Here is a 20,484-nt window from a genome sequence, read left to right on the forward strand (position 1 = left end):
ATCATGAATGAAAGAGGAGAGATCACAACTAAAACCAAAGAAATACAAACTATTATAAGTACATACTATGAGCAAATCTACGCCAACAAATTTGACAATCTGGAAGAAATGGATGCATTCCTAGAAACATATAAACTACCACAACTGAACCAGGAAGAAAAAGAAAGCCTGAACAGACCCATAACCAGTAAGGAGATTGAAACAGTCATTAAAAATCTCCAAACAAACAAAATCCCAGGGCCAGACGGCTTCCCAGGGGAATTCTACCAAACATTTAAAGAAGAACTAATTCCTATTCTCCTGAGGCTGTTCCAAAAAATAGAAATGGAAGAAAAACTACCAAACTCATTTTATGAGGCCAGCATCACCTTGATCCCCAAACCAGATAAGGATCCCATCAAAAAAGAGAGCTATAGACCAATATCCTTGATGAACACAGATGTGAATATACTCAACAAAATATTAGCCAATAGGATTCAACAGTACATTAAAAGGATTATTCACCACGACCAAGTGGGATTTATTCCAGGGCTGCAAGGTTGGTTCAACATCCGCAAATCAGTCAATGTGATACAACACATCAATAAAAGAAAGAACAAGAACCATATAATACTCTCAATAGATGCTGAAAAAGCATTTGACAATGTACAGCATCCTTCCTGATCAAAACTCTTCAAAGTGTAGGGATACAGGGCACATACCTCAATATCATCAAAGCCATTTATGAAAAACCCACCGCAAATATCATTCTCAATGGAGAAAAAAAGAAAGCTTTTCCGCTAAGGTCAGGAAGACGGCATGGATGCCCATTATCACCACTGCTATTCCACATAGTACTAGAGGTCCTAGCCAAAGCAATCAGACAACAAAAGGAAATTAAATGCATCCAAATCGGCAAAGAAGAAGTCAAATTATCACTCTTCACAGATGAAATGATACTATATGTGGAAAACCCAAAAGACTCCACACCAAAACTGCTAGAACTTACACAGGAATTCAGTAAACTGTCTGGATATAATATCAATGCACAGAAATCAGTTGCATTTCTCTACACCAACAGCAAGACAGAAGAAAAAGAAATTAAGGAGTCAATCCCATTTACAATTGCACCCAAAACCATAAGATACCTAGGAATAAACCTAACCAAAGAGGCAAAGAATCTATACTCAGAAAACTATAAAGTACTCATGAAAGAAATTGAGGAAGACACAAAGAAATGGAAAAATGTTCCATGCTCCTGGATTGGAAGACTAAATATTGTGAAAATGTCTATGCTACCTAAATCAATCTACACATTTAATGCAATTCCTATCAAAGTACCATCCATCTTTTTCAAAGAAATGGAACAAATAATTCTAAAATTTATATGGAACCAGAAAAGACCTCGAATAGCCAAAGGGATATTGAAAAAGAAAGCCAACGTTGGTGGCATCACAACTCCGGACTTCAAGCTCTATTACAAAGCTGTCATCATCAAGACAGCATGGTACTGGCACAAAAACAGACACATAGATCAATGGAAAAGAATAGAGAGCCCAGAAATAGACCCTCAACTTTACAGTCAACTAATCTTCGACAAAGCAGGAAAGAATGTCCAATGGAAAAAAGACAGCCTCTTCAATAAATGGTGCTGGGAAAATTGGACAGCCACATGCAGAAAAATGAAATTGGACCATTTCCTTACACCACACACAAAAATAGACACAAAATGGATGAAGGACCTCAATGTGCAAAAGGAATCCATCAAAATCCTTGAGGAGAACACAGGCAGCAACCTCTTCGACCTCAGCCGCAGCAACATCTTCCTAGGAACAACGCCAAAGGCAAGGGAAGCAAGGGCAAAAATGAACTATTGGGATTTCATCAAGATCAAAAGCTTTTGCACAGCAAAGGAAACAGTTAACAAAATCAAAAGACAACTGACAGAATGGGAGAAGATATTTGCAAACGACGTATCAGATAAAGGACTAGTGTCCAGAATCTATAAAGAACTTAGCAAACTCAACACCCAAAGAACAAATAATCCAATCAAGAAATGGGCAGAGGACATGAACAGACATTTCTGCAAAGAAGACATCCAGATGGCCAACAGACACATGAAAAAGTGCTCCATATCACTCGGCATCAGGGAAATACAAATCAAAACCACAATGAGATATCACCTCACACCAGTCAGAATGGCTAAAATCAACAAGTCAGGAAATGACAGATGCTCGCGAGGATGCAGAGAAGGGGAACCCTCCCACACTGTTGGTGGGAATGCAACCTGGTGCAGCCACTCTGGAAAACAGCATGGAGGTTCCTCAAAATGTTGAAAATAGAACTGCCCTATGACCCAGCAATTGCACTACTGGGTATTTAGCCTAAAGATACAAATGTAGTGATCCAAAGGGGCCCGTGCACCCGAATGTTTATAGCAGCAATTTCCACAATAGCCAAACTATGGAAAGAACCTAGATGTCCATCAACAGATGAATGGATCAAGATGATGTGGGATATATACACAATGGAATACTATGCAGCCATCAAAAGAAATGAAATCTTGCCATTTGCGACAACATGGATGGAACTTGAGCGTATCATGCTTAGCGAAATAAGTGAAGCAGAGAAAGACAACTACCATATGATCTCCCTGATATGAGGAAGTGGTGTTGCAACATGGGGACTTAAGTGGGTAGAAGAATCAATGAAACAAGATGGGATTGGGAGGGAGACAAACCGTAAGTGACTCTTAATCTCACAAAACAAACTGAGGGTTGCTGGGGGGACGGGGTTTGGGAGAAGGAGGTTGGATTATGGACATTGGGGAGGGTATGTGCTTTGGTGAGTGCTGTGAAGTGTGTAAACCTGGTTAATCACAGACCTGTACCGCTGGGGATAAAAATATATGTTTATAATAAATAAAAAATTTAAAAAAAAAGAAAAAAAAAGAAACTCCATACTTATTAGCAGTCACTCTTCTTATTCTCTATTCCCAGTTTTCATAAAGTATTAATCTGTTCTCTGTCTCTATGGATTTGCCTATTCTGGACATTTCCTATGAATGGAATTATATCCAGGGCATGAGGTACAAGAGCACATGGCTCTGGGAGTCCCAACAGACCAGGTTTGGCCACTCACCACTGACAAAGTCCAAAGGTAGAGAGATGAGTGTTGGTAAAACAAGAATGGGATTTATTTCAGTCAGACAGCAGACTAAAGTCGCAAAACTGTCTCCAATTCTGAAAGTACTTCTAGGTTTGTATAAGGAAAATGTAAGAAAAGGCTCAGTGGGTGCATGTAAGAAGACAGTAAAAGTTAGGTCAATCAATGTCTTGGGGTCAATCATGCAGGGTATTGCTAGCTCAAGACAGTCCTTATTACTTAAGGGGGTAGTTTTAGCTTCAATCACGGAGATGCTTTGCCCACGGTGTCTTTTGTCTGAACTAAGATAATCTGGAGGGCTGCCTCAGTGGCTTAGTCAGTTAAGTGTCTGCCTTTGGCTCAAGTTCATAATCACAGGATTGTGAGGTGGAGCCCCTTGTCAAGCTCTGCGCGGTGCATTGAGTCTGCTTAGGATTCCCTCTCTTCCTCTCCTTTTGCCGTTAAGGATCTGTGAGACAGTTATTAGAGGTTATCAGGCAAAAGACAGTAAACAATTTTAAAATTTTAAAAAATATTTTATTTATTTGACAGAGAGAGAGAGAGATCACAAGTAGGCAGAGAGGCAGGCAGAGAGAGAGAGGGGTGAAGCAGGATCCCTGCTGAGTAGAGAGCTCGATGTGGGGCTCGATCCCAGGACCCTGAGATCATGACCTGAGCCGAAGGCAGAGGCTTAACCCACTGAGCCACCCAGGCACCCCAATTTTAAGATTTTCATGCAGATTTAATACTTTCATTCTCCATTATCAAGAGGGGTAATGAATTTCTAGAAATGTATTTCTTAGAATATATATATTCTTCTTTATCCATTCATCTGTTGATGGACATCTAGGCTCTTTCCATAGTTTGGCTACTGTGGACATCACTGCTATAAACATTCGGGTGCATGTGCCCCTTTGGATCACTATGTTTGTATCTTTAGGGTAAATGCCCAGTAGTATTATTGCTGGGTCATGGGGTAACTGTATTTCCAACTTTTTGAGGAAACTCCACATTATTTTCCAGAGTGGCTGCACCAGCTTGCATTCCTAACAAAAGTGTAGGAGGGTTCCCCTTTCTCAGCATCCTCACCAACACCTGTTGTTTCCTGACTTGTTAATTTTAGCCATTCTGACTGGCATGGGGTGGTATCTGACTGTGGTTTTGATTTGTATTTCCTTGATGCTGAGTGATGTTAAGCACTTTTTCATGTGTCTGTTTGCCATTTGGACACCCAAAGAACAAATAATCCAGTCAAGAAATGGGCAGAAGACATGAACAGACATTTCTGCAAAAAAGACATCCAACTGATCTAATTATTTTTAAGAAAAAAACAGACATGGAAAAAGCTCTGAAATCCAAGTAGAAGGTACCCTTTTTAAAAAGATGTTTTATGTTTATATTTATATTTATATTGGAAATCTCTATTTGTAAGGGTATCCTCCCTCTCTGTAGCAGGAAGTGGAGGGTGACTAAAATTAGAAAAATACCTCTTATGTTGGGAGAATTTTTTGTGATGCATCTACCTGACAAAGGATTATATTTTCAAGAATGATAAAAAATATGTATCATAAATGAATAAGAAAAATACAAAAAATCAAAATGAAAGACTAACAATGTGCACAGGTAACTTAGGAACAAAGAAAACTGGATGCCTAATATACATATGAAAATATGTTCAAATATATTAGAAATCAGGCAAATGTCCATTAAAACAATGTGCCAGCATTTCATACACAACAGATACAAAAAGAAATAAAAATATTAGTTATTTGTGAACTGTGGAACAATGATATTCTTATATGTTGTCAGTAGACACACAAATGGATATGACTCCTAGCTAGTAAGGATAACAAATTTCAATTGCATTCCAATATTCCTAGAAAACTTCAATACAGGTACAAATGGAGACATTTTAAGAATAAAATTGATAGCACTTGCAGTAAAAGAAATAAACTTAAATTTCAATCAAGAAAATGGATCATAGTATTCTTCTACAATGGAATACTATAAAGCAATAAAAATGAATCAAAGCATATGGATAAATGCCACAATTACAAGGTTTAACAAACACATAAAATTGTAGATGTATATATGCAGGATCATTCTATTTATATAAAGTTTAAATCATGTATATATTCAGTGTAAGTATATGGAGACATGTTTGTGGATACATCAATCTGTTATAAAAATACAAAGAATTCTTAGAAATCATGAACACCAAGTTGAAAATAGTAATCACTTCTAGGGAAAGAGAGGAGAGGAGATGTGTGCCTACATATATGTCTTCACATATACTTACATATTGTTTATTTATAACAAGATTCTAAAATAAATATGACAAAAATTTAAGTCATGAGAAAGCCGTTTAATAGATATGTAAGATGTTTTTCTATTATACTTTAAGATCTTGTGCATTTACAGTATTTATAACATTATTTGAGGGATGAGAATGCAATTCAAGGATAACACCAGATTCTAGTGAGGAGGACTGGGTTGTGTGCTTTTGACATTAGGCAAGACAGAAAATAAAGTAGAGCATGCTTTGGAGGTAAGATAAATTTAGTTTTTGGTCATGTTTGATTTGAAATGCCTTGGGGAATATAGGAAAATGACTCCAGCAAGCATTTAATATACATGTCTGGGACTAGAGATAAAGACTTATTGTTCATAGCCTATACAGCTTTTATGAAACCATAAAAGCTTCAATGAGAGTTCTGGAGAATTTGAGTCAAGCAAGGCAGTGTTTTGAGGGCAGAGCCATAGACAAATTAATTTTTTTAAAGAATAGAAGGAGGAAATAGATCCAGAAAGAAACAGAAGTTTTTGTCAGAGTTATTAGGAGAATCCAGAGATAGTTGTTTCCCAGAAGTCAGTGAAGCAGAGTGTTAAGAACAAGTAGGAAAAAAAAAAAAGAACAAGTAGAAACAAGTAGGACTTTATGCCATTATTTCTGTTTTAAAGATGAAGAAACTGATAACAAGAACATAGGTAACTTACCTAACATAATGCTGATAATAGGCACAGATCCAGAATTCAAACTCAGTTCTGAAGGCCTCCAGAGCCTAAGCTGTGACAAGAATCAATTAATTTTTTATGTCTATATGTATGATTAATGTCTGAATATAGTTACTATTCAATATGATCAATAAATGCATAAGTGAATAGGGACATACAGGTGATTTTGCTTGAATTTCATTTTTCTCTGGAGCTGTACAATGAGTATATACTAGAAAGAAAGGATTTATAAGTGACAACTATTTTGTTTCTGTGACACATAGATCAGCATTCATGAGTGTTTTGTGCAAATATCACGTCTTACAAATCAAGGTAATTTCAAAAGGTATGTATTACTTTGTTTTGGTTATTTATAACCTTACAGAATCATGATGACCTAATGTTTCCCAATACTACTAGAATATATAATAATTTTATGTGAATTAATGTAATTTATTTTCATTTATCTTTAAAACTTTTATCACTTCATTTCACACCCTTAACAGCTCTTGAGTCCATTTAATTATCACCATGATTGATATCACAGAAGACTTAATTATCAGTTTCTTTTTTTTGCCTCATAATCATTTTTTAATTGTGTTATGCTAGTTATATACAGTACATTATTAGTTTTTGATGTAGTGTTCCATGATTCATTGTTTGTGTAAACACCCAGTGTTCCATGCAATCCATGTCCTCCTTAATATCCATCACCAGACTCACAGACTCACCCATCCTTCCACCCTTCTCCTCTAAAACCATCAGTTTGTTTCCTGGAGTCCACAGTCTCTCATGGTTCATCTCCCACTCTGATCTCTCCCCCTTCATTTTCCCCTTCCTTCTCCTAATGTCCTCCATACTATTCCTTATGTTCCACAAATGAGTGAAACCATAAGTCAAACAGAAAAAGTTTGACTTATTTTACTCAGCATAATCTCCTCCAGTCCCACTCATGCTGATGCAAATTTGGGTATTCATCGTTTCTAATGACTGAGTAATATTCCATTGGGTATATGGACCACATCTTTTTTATCCACTTGTCTGTTGAAGGGCATCTTGGCTCTTTCCACATTTTGGCTATTGTATACATTGCTGCTATGAACAGTGGGGTGCATATGGCTCTTCTTTAAACTACATCTGTATCTTTGGGGTAAACACCCAATAGGGCAATTGCTGGGTTATAGGGTAGTTCTGTTTTTAATTTTTTGAGGAACCTCCACACTGATTTCTAAAGTTGCTGCACCAATTTGCATTCCCACCAACAGTGTATGAGGGTTCCCCTTTCTCCACAACTTCTCCAACATTTGTTGTTTCTTGCCTTGTCAATATTTGCCATTCTAACTGGTGTAAGGTGGTATCTCAATGTGTTTTGACTTGAATTTCCCTGATGGCTAATGGTGATGAACACTTTCCATGTGTCTGTTAGCCATTCATATGTCTTCTTTGGAATAGTCTCTTCTGCCCATTTTTTGACATGATTATCTATTTTGTGTGTGTTGAGTTTGGAAGGTTCTTTATAGATATGGGCTATCAGCCCTTTGTAGTGTCACTTACAAATATCTTCTCCCATTCTGTGGGTTGCCTCTTTGTTTTGTTGACTGTTTCCTTTGCTTTATAGAAGATTTTTATCTTGATGAAGTCCCAAAAGTTCATTTTTGCTTTTGTTTCCCTTGCCTTTGGAGACATGTCTTGAAATAAGTTGCTGTAGATGATGTCAAAGAGGTTTTTGCCTATGTCTTCCTCTAGGATTTGGATGTATTCCTGTATCACATTGAGGTCTTTCATCCATTTTGAGTTTATCTTTGTGTATGTTGTAAAAGGATTGTTGAGTTTCATTTTTCTGTGTACAGCAGTCCCATTTTCCCAGCACCATTTATTGAAGAGACTGTCTGTCTTCCACTGGATATTTTTCCTGCTTTGTTGAAGACCAGTTGACCATAGAGTTGAAAGTCCATAACTGGGATCTCTGTTCCATTGATCAAGGTGTCTGTTTTTTGTGCCAATATCATGCTGTCTTGGTGATCACAGCTTTGTAATATAACTTGAAATCAGCAAGGTAATGCCTCCAGCTTTGTTTTTCTTTTTCAACATTTCCTTGACTACTAGGGGTCTTTTCTGGTTCCATACAAATTTTAGGATAGTTTGTTCCAGCATTTTGAAAAATGTCATTGGTATTTTGATTGGATTGGCATTTAAAGTACAGATTACCCTGGGCAACTTAGACATTTTAGCAATGTTTATTCTTCTAATCCATGAGCATGGAATGTTTCTCCATATTTTTGTGTCTTCTTCAGTTTCTTGCATGAGTGTTTTGTAGTTCCTAGGGTATATATCCTATACCTCTTTGGTTAGTTTTATTCCAAGAACTTTATGGTTTTCTTGGTACTGTTGTAAATTACAATTGCTTCTTACATAGACAACTATAATAGCCACAGAAACCAATAGAAGGTGGGCAGGTAAATCAATTGGGTATCAGAGATAGAAACATTCTAAGCAGAAGGAATAGCAAGTGTAGAGTTTTTCCAGACTGTTTGAGTATGGGAGTACTAGAGCTGAAAGAGTGAGAGGGAAAATATTAGGACATGATGTCAAAGGAGCAATGAAGGACATGCACTTTGTGATACAATTGTCACTGGCTGATTGTGGTTATTGAGCCCTTGAAATGTGAATACTTCAAATTGAAAAATGTGTCAGTATAAAATACATGCCAGATTTTGAAGATATAGTATGAAAAAGAGAATGTGTAGGAATGCCTGGGTGTTTCAGTCAGTTAAGCATCTGTTTTTGGTTCAGGTCATGATTCTAGGGTCCTGGGATTGAGTCCCACATCTGACTCTTGCTCAGCGGGGAAACTGCTTCTCCCTCTGCCTGCTGCTTCCCCTGATTGTGCTCCTTCTCGTTCTCTCTTTGACAAATAAATGAATAAAATATTTTTTAAAAGAGATATTGTGAAATAGCTCATTAATAATATCTAATATAAGTTACATGGTAAAGTGGTAATATTTTATGTATATTGCATAAAGTTTATTAAAATTAATTTGCCTGTTTATTTTTAATGTGGTTACTAGAAAATTTAAAATTGTATAAGTTATATTAAATTTCTTTTTCATAATTAAATTCAATCAGCCAACATATAGTACATCATTAGTTTTTTATAGCACTGGAATAGATCTTATAGGTTCTAAAGTATACAACTTTAAATTTTTTGTCTTTTACTCTGAAGTGGGGAAACACTGGAAAGTGTTGATCAAAGGATTCAGTTATTTAATTTCCATTTAAAAGATTACCCGGTCTTTTCTGTTGAGAATAAATTGTAAGGGAATAGATAAAAGCAGAGAGATCAGATTTAAAGCTATTACACCATTCATATGAGAAATGATGATGGCTTGTGTCAATATGGTAGTGGTGAATATTATGGGAAGTAGTCAAGCTATGAATTTATTTTGAAGATAGAACAAATAGGATTTTATGACAGTTTGGATGATGTGAGAAAAAGTAAAAAATGACCCCAAAATTGTTGACTTGAGCAGCTAGAAGGATTGAGTTACCGTTAATGGACATCAGAAAAAGTGCAGGTAGAATAGATTTGAAGGAGATTAAGAGTTTGGATTTGGGCATATTAAGTTTTAGATGCTTATTAGACATCAAAATGTAGATATTGAGTACACAACTGGACATAAAAGCCAGACATTAAGGAAAAAGACCTAGGCTAGAAATAAAATTTGGAAGTCATCAGTATATTGATGATATTCAAAGACTTTTGAAATTGGATGTGATGACCAAAAAATTTAGTTTAAATAGAGGAAAAAAAAAGATATATGAAATGAGCCTTGGAACACTCCAACTTTATGAAATTCATGAAGAAAGAAAACATACAAAGAAACAGTTCCTTCTTTAAATGCATTTTATTGCTAAAAAATTGTTTTCATTATTGAACTTCATTATGTGAAATCATCAGTCATACCCTTTTCAGTTATTAAAGCATGAATTGTGTTTCCCTTTAACTTCTCTGGTTTTCAAAGGTCCTTAGCCCTGAGTCAAATATTTCCATGTCCTGAAATGACTAGTGACTAATCTAAAAATCTGAGAAAGTAAGGTTAAGTGGATGCTAATGATTTATTGGTTATCACATCCTGATAACACATTGACCTTTTATTTTTTTAAAGATTTTATTTATTTATTTATTTGACAGAGATCACAAGTAGGCAGAGAAGCAGGCACAGAGAGAGGAGGAAGCAGGCTCCCTGCTGAGCAGAGAGCCTGATGCAGGGCTCGATCCCAAGACCCTGAGATCATGACCTGAACTGAAGGCAGTGGCTTAACCCACTGAGCCACCCAGGCATCTCACATTGACCTTTTAAATATGGATCTCAAATATACTGATTCAAGGATTTGGTTATGGAGGACTACTATAGGCTTTTGAACTAGATCATTTTGTGCACTGGGTCAACCGTATAAATCACGCGACTAATGACAGAAAGATGTAGTGAAAAAAAAAAAAAAAACACTGAAACAGGGAGTGGGGAACTCCAGGTTCTAGTCCAAGCTATACCATGTCTCAGTGGTTCCCCAAAGCTGGTCTGAATAGAATACCAGTTTCTGTTAAACCTTTTACTGGTCAAAAGTGAGGATAACTAGAGAGGTTTCCAAATAACTAAATATATTTAACTTTACTATTCTTATAACTGATAGTATTTCCTAATTGTAGCTTTTAAAACAGGTGATAGCTGTGGTTCCTGGGTGGCTCGGTTGGTTAAACGTCTACCTTCAGCTCAGGTCATGATCCCAGCATCCGGGGATTGAGCCCTGGATTGGGCTCCCCACTCGGCAGGGTGTCTGTTCTCCTTCTCCCTCCTGTTTGTGCTCTCTCTATCAAATAAATAAATAAAATCTTTAAAAAATAAAATAAAATAAAATTGGTCATAGTAGATGTCAATAAGTGTTGTAGGTATGATAGTAGAGGTCATTTTAAATATTTTCAGTTGATACATACTTAAAAACAAGTTGGCAAACCCTATTTGTAATTTATTTATACATCTATTTACTTATAAATGTTCCTATCCTATGATGTCCAAAAGTCTGAGGATTACAGCCATTTGATATACCACTTTAGCTTTCTGGGCTTTGTTTCTCATATATAATTAAATAGTAAGAGTATATTTAGATGCAAGGAAATGAAACATCTTGGCCTCAATACAAAGCAATCTTTAAAGTGAAGAAAAAGGAGAAATTGATGGAGATGGACTTCAACTGTATCTATAAGATTTTAAATGAAAAATATTTGGAGCAAGCATGGCAGCATGTTAATGTCTGTAAAAATGGGTCATGAGTACATGGGTGTTATTATCACTCTATTTTCAGTAATTTCATAGTAAAAATGAAAATTAAAACACTAAGGATTATTAAAAGTAAGACAATGTATATACATATATATGTTTTGAAGCCTGAACAAAGTTCAAATCTTATCTCTGTCCTTACTAGGTATTGGACTTTATTAAATCAATTGACCATTTAACCTACTACTCAGTTATTTTTCAGTGATAATAATCCCTGTCTTGTAAAGTCATTTTAAGTTAGACTTCAATTCAGTGAACAAAAATATCTCTCACTTAAGTTGAACTAGTAAAGATCTCATTATGTAGGAATATTAGACAGATGGTCAGGCCTCACCAGAATATCTGTGTGGTTAAATGTCATTAGAACTTGAAGAAGAGTTGAAGACATGGAAGACTACCAACCAATTCTACTGACTAAATTATTCTGTTAATTTCTAAGCAAGAATCAATTAATATTCTTTCATAAGAGTTGCTTAGGTTTTCTTGTCCCTCACTTTTACCACTACTACCATTTTCCTGCTAATGTCCAGTGTCCAACCTCTCTTCACTAATAACACATCATGTTATTTGCATGGTACCTTTACTATAGGGTCTTTTTACTTTGGCACCTTAAACTACCCAATAAACTCTTTTTCTAGGGGTGTCTCAGTGGCTTAGTTGGTTAACCATCTGCCTTTGGCTCAGGTCATGATCTCAGGATATTGGAATTGAGCCTTGCATCAGGCTCCCTGCTCAGCATCCCTATTCCCTGCCCCTATCCTTGATAATGCTGTTTCTCTCTTTATAATAAATAAAACTTAAAAACAAACAAACAAACCACAACAAGAACAACAAAAGCCCACCTCTTTTTCTGGGCCACCTGGGTGGCTAAGTCATTAAGTATCTGCCTTTGGCTCAGGTCATGATCCCAGGACCATGGAATCAAGCCCCACATCAGGCTCCCTGCTTGGCAGGAATCCTCCTCCTCACTCTCCCACTCCCCCTGGTTGTGTTTCCTCTTCTGTTGTGTCTTTCTCTGTCAAATAAATAATTTTTAAAAATTAATTTAAATTTAAAAAAAGAAAAAAAAACTCTCTTTATATACCACAATTTGATTTCACTAATTTCTATACTGAGTTTCCTACAAAGCTACCATGAAGCCTCCTTGGCAACTACAGATTTACTGTGCATGATGAGATGCCCTTTCAGTTAGCTGTGGTGAGAAGGCTAGGTTTCATGATACAGAACATGGCCATTTTATTGATGAATAATGAAATCCTGTACAAATTAAAAAGGAAGGTAATTAAGGCTACTTCAAAAACACCTGAATTGGTCCATCTAAGTCATGGATGTAAAGTGCCTAACAAAGTAACTGCTGCAAACACATAGAAGGGTTTCCTTATGAAGAACAGGAGGACTAGGAAGTAATCCAAGAGATGATCACAACTTAACTGAGCCCTAATGAATGGGCATCATATAGGCAAAGCTATAGAGAGATGGTATCAGTGAGCCCTCTTGCTCAAAGATAGATCCCAACAATTAAAACCAGAAATAAACAAGACTAACTATTGCTCTAACTGAAACCCATTTTCCTTATTTCTTAACACACTTTTCTTTTAAGTATACAAATTTTTTTAAGTTTTTATTTTAATTCAGTTAGTTAATATACAATGCAATATTAGTTTCAGGTGTACAATATAGTAATTTAACATTTCTGTACATAGCCCATGCTTATCACAACAAGTGCATTCCATAATCCCATCACCTATTTAACCCCCTTTTCCTCAAAAACATGAGTTTGTTTTCTTTAGTTTAGAGTCTGTTTCTTGGATTGCCTCTCTCTCTCATTTTTTCCCCTTTGCTCATTTGTTTTGTTTCCTAAATTACACATTGGAGTTAGATCATGATATTTGTCTTTCTCTGACTTACTTCTTTCACTTAGTATAATATTCTCTAGCTGTGTCCATGTCTTTGCAAATGGCAAGACTTCATTCTTTGTACGGCTGAGTAATATTCCATTGTATGTATATGCCACCTCTTCTTTATCATTCATCAGTCAATGAAAATTTGGGCTGTTTCCATAGTTTGGGTATTATAAATAATGATATTATAAACATGGGAGTGCATGTATCCCTTCAAATTGGTACTTTTTTATTCTTTGGGCAAATACCCAGAAGAATGATTGCTGAATCATAAGATACTTCTATTTTTTACTTTTTGAGGAACCTTCATACTGTTTGCCATGGTAGCTAGACCAATTTGCATTCCTACCAACAGTGGAAAAGGGTTCCCTTTCCACAACACTTTTTGTTTCTTGTTTTTTTGATTTTAGCCATTCTGACAGGAGTGAGATGATATTTCATTGTAGTTTTTATTTGTATTTCCCTGAGGATGATTGATGTTGAGCATATTTTCATGTGTCTGTTGGTCATCTTTATGTCTTCTTTGGAAAAATGTCTCTTGATGCCTTCAACCCATTTTTTTAACTGAATTATTTGTTTTTTGAGAGTGGAGTTTGGTAAGTTCTTTACAGATTTTAAATACTATTCATTTACCAGATATATCATTTGCAAACATCTTTTCCCAGCAGTAGGTTGTTTTTTAGTTTAGTTGATTGTGTCCTTTACTATGTGGAAGTTTTATTTTGATGAAGTCCCAGTAGTTTATTTTTGCTTTTGTTTCACTTACCTCAGGGGACATATCTAGAAATAAAAACTAATACCACAGGAATACAAACAATTATATATTATTATGAAAAAAATATATGCCAACAAATCAGACAACTGGAAGAAATAGATAAATTTCTAGAAACATACAGACTGCCAAAACTTAAACAGGAAGAAATAGAAAAGTTGAACAGATCAATAGTCAGGAAAATAATTGAATTATTAATCAAAAACTCCCAGCAAACAAAAGTCCAGGGCTAGATGGATTCACAGGAAAATTCTACCAAACATTTAAAGAAGAGTTAACACATATTCTTCTCAAACTACTCCAAAAAATAGATGAAGAAGGAAAGATTCCAAACTCATTCTATGAGGCCAACATTATCTTGATACCAAAGCTAGATAAAAACTCCAATAAAAAAGAAAACTACAGACCAATATCTCTGATAAACATGGATGCAAAAAATCTTAATACAATGCTAGCAATCCAAATCCAACAATACAATAAAAACAATCATTCACCACGATCAAGTGAGATTTATTCCTGGTATGCAAGTGTGGTTTAATATTCTCAAATCAATCAATATGTTGCATGACATAAATAAAAGAATTGGTAAGAGCCACATGACCATTTAAATGGATACAGAAAAAGCATTTGACAAAATACAACACCCATTCATGATAAAAACCCTCAACAAAGTAGGTTTAGAGGAAACATACCTGAACATAATAAAGGCCACACCTAACACCACCTTCAATGTGGAAATACTGGGAGCTTTTCTTCTGTGATCAGGAACAAGACAGGTATGTTCACTCTCACCACTGCTATTTAGCATAGCACTGGAAGTCCTAACCACAGCAATCAGAAAACAAAAGAAATAAAATGCATCCAAATAAACAAAGAAGAAGTAAAACTTTCATTATTTGCAGGTGACATGACACTCTGTATAGAGAATCCAAAAGGCTTCACCAAAAATTAGTAGAACTGTTACATGCATTCAATAAAGTTGTAGGCTACAAAATCAACATACAGGGAGACAAGATGGCAGAGAACTAGGAGGAGGCACGTTTTCAACCTCTACCCTAAAGTGAGCTGATTACCTACCAAAGAATTCCAATGACCCATGAAATCAGCCTGAGATTAGAATTATACACATCTGGATCTCTATGGGGGCAAAAGATGCCAATGGGCAGGTAAAGCAGAGTGTGAATGTCGGACTGGTATCAGAAGATAAACAAAAAGGGGGAGGGAGTCACCAGAAGTGACCCATTGGAAAGTAATACCCCAATAGCCGAGTGTCCTGAGACTGGGGACAAGCATTAACTTGGAGTCTGGTCCAAAGCACTCAAAAAATCAAAGGATTGTGGGGGGAAATTGTGGGAATCAGGGCGGTTAGGGACAGGGGCTTAAGTCCCTGGACCCAGGATAGCCACCTTTGGCACTGAACCAGAGAGAGTGCGATGAGGAAAGCAGCTCTTGGTCCCTGAGTTGCAAGGGAGGACGGTTGAGGGCGCATGGGGTGCGGCTCATGTGAGGTGCTGGGAGCCTCGCCAGCTGACAGAAACACAGCCTTTTTGCAGTCCTCACGCGTGCACCGCACGGTGCTATAAAATCCTGAGTCGTGCCCCACACCCTCCCCTGAGAGAGGTGCATGCAGGGGCCAGCCAGAAACACTCTGTCCCAGAAAGGCTGAGTACTCCCTGCCCACCCAGTGGGAAAATCTCAATGTGCGATTACTGCTTGGAACCTATCTGGTGGTCTAGAGCTGCCCAGACAGCCACTGCTGTTGTGGTTTGGGGTACAAGGAGGAGCTCTTGTGTCCCCAGGGACCGCAATTGGGAACGTGCTCTGCCAGCGGCCAAAGAGGAACCTATGTGCTCTGCAGCACCCAGAGGAGAACAGACTGAGGCTTCTCTCTGAGAGGGAGGTCTGGGTGCAGTTTGCTTTCCTCTAAACTTCCAAAAACCATCAAGAGCTGCCAAGGGGAGAGAAAACAAATGAACAACAACAAATAAACCATAAAAACCTCCAGAAAACAAAAGTCTGAAAACCCAGTTTCCTAGAGCCCACCCCCTTAAAGGGGGCGGGAGGACTTAACTCAGGGAACATCACTTACTGAAAACCCATGTGGCAGGCCCCTCCCCCAGAAAGCCAAACAGAAAAAAAAAAAAAAAAAAAGGATGACAAGAGAACAACCACCACTACTTCATAGATACAACTTTTATTTTTAATTTGTTCCCACTATTCTGGTTCATGTTTTATTTTTTATTTTTATTTTTATATACATAATTTTGAGCCTATTTACCATCCAATAATTGGTATATTATTTACCATTTACCATTACAGTGAGATGTGCAGTACTTCAAATTCCATAGTAACCTTTGAACCTGAACTTTTTGATACATATACCCGTGTTTTTTTTTTGCTTTTCTACTGTTTTAATTTTTTAAAATTTTATTTTAGTTTAGTGTAGATCAATCTTTTTTTAATATTTTTAGTTTTTAATATTCATATAGAGTTAAACTTCAAGGTTTAACCCTTTCCTCAATCAAAGATACCCCTATAGGTAAACCAATTTTTTATTACCCATTATCTCAGGAAAGTTGAGTCCTTTAACACAGATATCAAGATACATACATGAATTCTCCTACCCACTTAAGCCACCATGTTGATTGGGAGGGAGACAAACCATAAGTGACTCTTAATCTTACAAAACAAACTGAGGGTTGCTGGGGGGAGGGGTTTGGGAGAAGGGGGGGTGGGGTTATGGACATTGGGGAGGCTATGTGCTTTGGTGAGTGCTGTGAAGTGTGTAAACCTGGCGATTCACAGACCTGTACCCCTGGGGATAAAAATACATGTTTATAAAAAAAATTAAATAAATAAATTAATTAATTAAAAAAAAGATACATACATGAAGAATCAAAGTAAACTTCCTCGCCCACTCTGAGAATTTATAACCACTCCCCCATCTTTTTCACCCTCCAATGTTTCCGTGTATTTGTGTTTGTCCTGGTAGTATATAAATCTTTTACTCGGGTTTTTTTTGTTTTTTGTTTTTTTTTTTTGATGGGGTTCTTTTTTTGTTTATTTTCCTTTTATATATAAATATTTTTTCTCTCTTGTCATATACTTTTATCAGTCTTTTTCTGTCTGTTTTTGTTTGTATACTTCATAAATCTTACCTTGGGGCCCATTTGGGCTAAGCCTTCTCATTTATCTTTCTTTTATTTTTTTTTCCTGTTTCTCTCTGTCTCTCTCTCTCTTCTTTTTTTCTTTTTTCTCTCTTTCTTTTTTTCTTTCATTTGGGGGGGGACTCTTGATTGCTAAGAAGCATTCCAGGGTGCACCTTGACTGCACCATGGTCAATGCATCCAGCTACATCCGTTCAGCCATCTTTCACCAAAATAATTAGGAAGAGGAATGCCCACCAGAAGAAAAATTCAGAGGATAGGCTTTCTGCAACAGAGCTAATGGCTACGGACATAGCCCATATGTCAGAAAGGGAATTCAGGCTAACAATTATCCAAGCATTAGCTAGGTTGGAGAAAGCCATGGATGACAAAATGGTATTGATTAGGGCAAAACTGAAAGCCACCAGGGATGATGTTCACAATTCTCTCAATGAGTTCCAATCTAATCTAAGTTCTCTAAAAGCTAGGGTAACTAAGACAGAAGATAGAATTAGTGATCTGGAGGAAAAACAAAGAGAAAGGATCAGGAGGAAGCTTGGAAAAAACAGCTTAGAAGCCACGAAAGCAGAATTAGGGAAATAATTGATGCCATGAAACATTCCAACGTCAGAATTATTGGAATCCCTGAAGTGGAGGAGAAAGAAAGAAGTCTAGAAGATATAGTGAAACAAGTTCTCCAGGAAAATTTTCCCAATCTCACGAATGGAATCAGTGTTCATGTACTAAAGACAGAACGGTCTCCCCCCAAGATTATAGATTCCTTAAAGTCCTTGAGACACATGATAGTAAGAATGAGGTATTATAATTGTAGAGAAACTCTCTAGAAGGCAGCTAGGACAAAGAAGCTCCTTATGTACAGAGGAAAGTCAATCAGAATAATGTCAGACCTGTCCACAGAGACCTGGCAAGCCAGAAAGGGCTGGCAAGATATATTCAGGGCACTAAATGAGAAGAACATGCAGCAAAGAATACTTTATCCAGCAAGACTGACATTCAAAATGGATGGAGAGATAAAAAGTTTCCAACACCAGCAAGGCTTAAAAGAGTATGCGACCACCAAGTTGACACTGCAGGAAATATTAAGGGGGGGTTCTTTAAAAGAGGAAAAATCCTAAGAAGAACACTGAACAGAAATATAGAGACAGTCTACAGAAAGAAAGACTTCAAAGTTAACATGATGTCAATAAAAACGTATCTCTCAATATTCACACTCAATGTGAATGGCCTAAATGCACCCATCAGTGACACAGGGTTGCAGATTGGATAAAACGACAGGACCCATCCATATGATGTCTACAAGAGACCCATTTCAAACCTAAGGATACACCCAGACTGAAAGTGAAGGGATGGAGAAGCAGCTTTCATGCCAATGGTCCTCAGAAGAAGGTCGGGGTAGTGATTCTCATATCAGATAAATTAGATTTTAAACTAAAGACTGTAGTCAGAGATACAGAAGGGCACTACATAATTCTTAAAGGGACTATCCACCAAGATGATCTAACAATTGGAAATATCTATGCCCCCAATATGGGAACAGCCAACTACAAAAGAAAACTATTAAATCAGGATAAAGAGTCATATTGATATGAATTCATTAATAGTAGGAGATCTTAACACACCACTCTCAGAAATAGACAGATCATCAAAGCAGAAAAATCAATAAAGAAACAAGAGCATTGAATGACACATGGGACCAGATGGAGCTTATAGGTATATACAGAACATTTTACCCTAAAATAACAGAATACTTATTCTTCTCAAGTTCACATGGAACCTTCTCCAGAATAGACCACGTACTGGGTCACAAATCAGGACTCAACCAATACCAAAAGACTGAGATTGTTCTCTGCATTTTCTCAGATCACAATGTTTTGAAACTTGGAGCTCAATCACAAAGGAAAGTTTGGAAGGAACTCAAACACCTGGAAGCTAAAGACCACCTTGCTTGAGAATGCTTAGATCAACTAGGAGCTCACAGAAGAACTGAAACAATTCATGGAAACCAATGAGATGAAGATACTTTGGCCCAAAACCCATGGGATACAGCAAAGGCAGTCCTAAGGGGGAAATACATAGACATCCAAGCATACTTCAAAAAATAGAAAAATCCAGAATACACCGGCTGTCTCTACACCTTAAAGAACTGGAGAATCAACAAATTAAACCACCTCCATGCACACGAAGGGAAATAATCAAGATTAGAGCAGAGATCAATGAGATAGAAACTAGAGATACAGTAGAACGTATAGATAGAACTAGAAGCTGGTTATTTGAAAGAATCAATAAGATCAATAAACCATCAGCCACACTAATCCAAAAGAAAAGAGAGAGACATCAAATTAATAAAATTATGAATGAAAAGGGAGAGATCTCAACTAACACCAAGAAAGTAGAAACAATCATCAGAAGTTATTATCAACAATTATATGCCAATAAGTTAAGCAGCCTAGATGAAATGGATGCATTCCTGGAAAACTATAAACACTCAAAATTGAACCAGGAAGAAATTGACAACCTGAATAGACCAATATCTATTAAAGAGATTGAAGCAGTGATCAAAACCTCCCAAAAAAGAAGAGCCCAGGACCTGACGGATTCCCTGAGGAATTCTACCAAACTTTCAAAGAAAAAATAACACGTATTCTCCTGAAGCTGTTTCAAAAAATTGAAGCAGAAGGAAAACTACCAGACTCTTTCTATGAAGCCAGCATTACCCTGATCCCCAAACCAGGCAAAGGTCACACCAAAAAGGAGAATTTAAAACCAATATCACTGATGAATATGGATACTAAGATTCTCAACAAGATCCTAGCAAACAGGATCCAACAGGACATTAAAAGATTATCCACCATGACCTGGTGAGATTCGTCCCTGGGTTACAAGGATGGTTCAACATTCACAATCAATCAGTGTAATAGAACAAATCAATAAGAGAAGAGAAGAACCACATGGTCCATTCAATTGATGCAGAAAAAGCATTTGACAAAATCCAGCATCCATTCCTGATTAAAACGCTTCAAAGTATAGGGATAGAGGGAACATTCCTGAACTTCATCAAATTTATCTATGAAAGACCCATAGCAAATATCATCCTCAATGGGAAAGAGCTTGCAGCATTCCCATTGATCAGGAACACGACAAGGATGCCCCCTCTCACCACTCTTGCTCAACATAGTATTAGAAGTTCTAGC

Source organism: Mustela nigripes, chromosome X (genome assembly GCF_022355385.1).
Source record: "Mustela nigripes isolate SB6536 chromosome X, MUSNIG.SB6536, whole genome shotgun sequence".
Taxonomy (NCBI): domain Eukaryota; kingdom Metazoa; phylum Chordata; class Mammalia; order Carnivora; family Mustelidae; genus Mustela; species Mustela nigripes.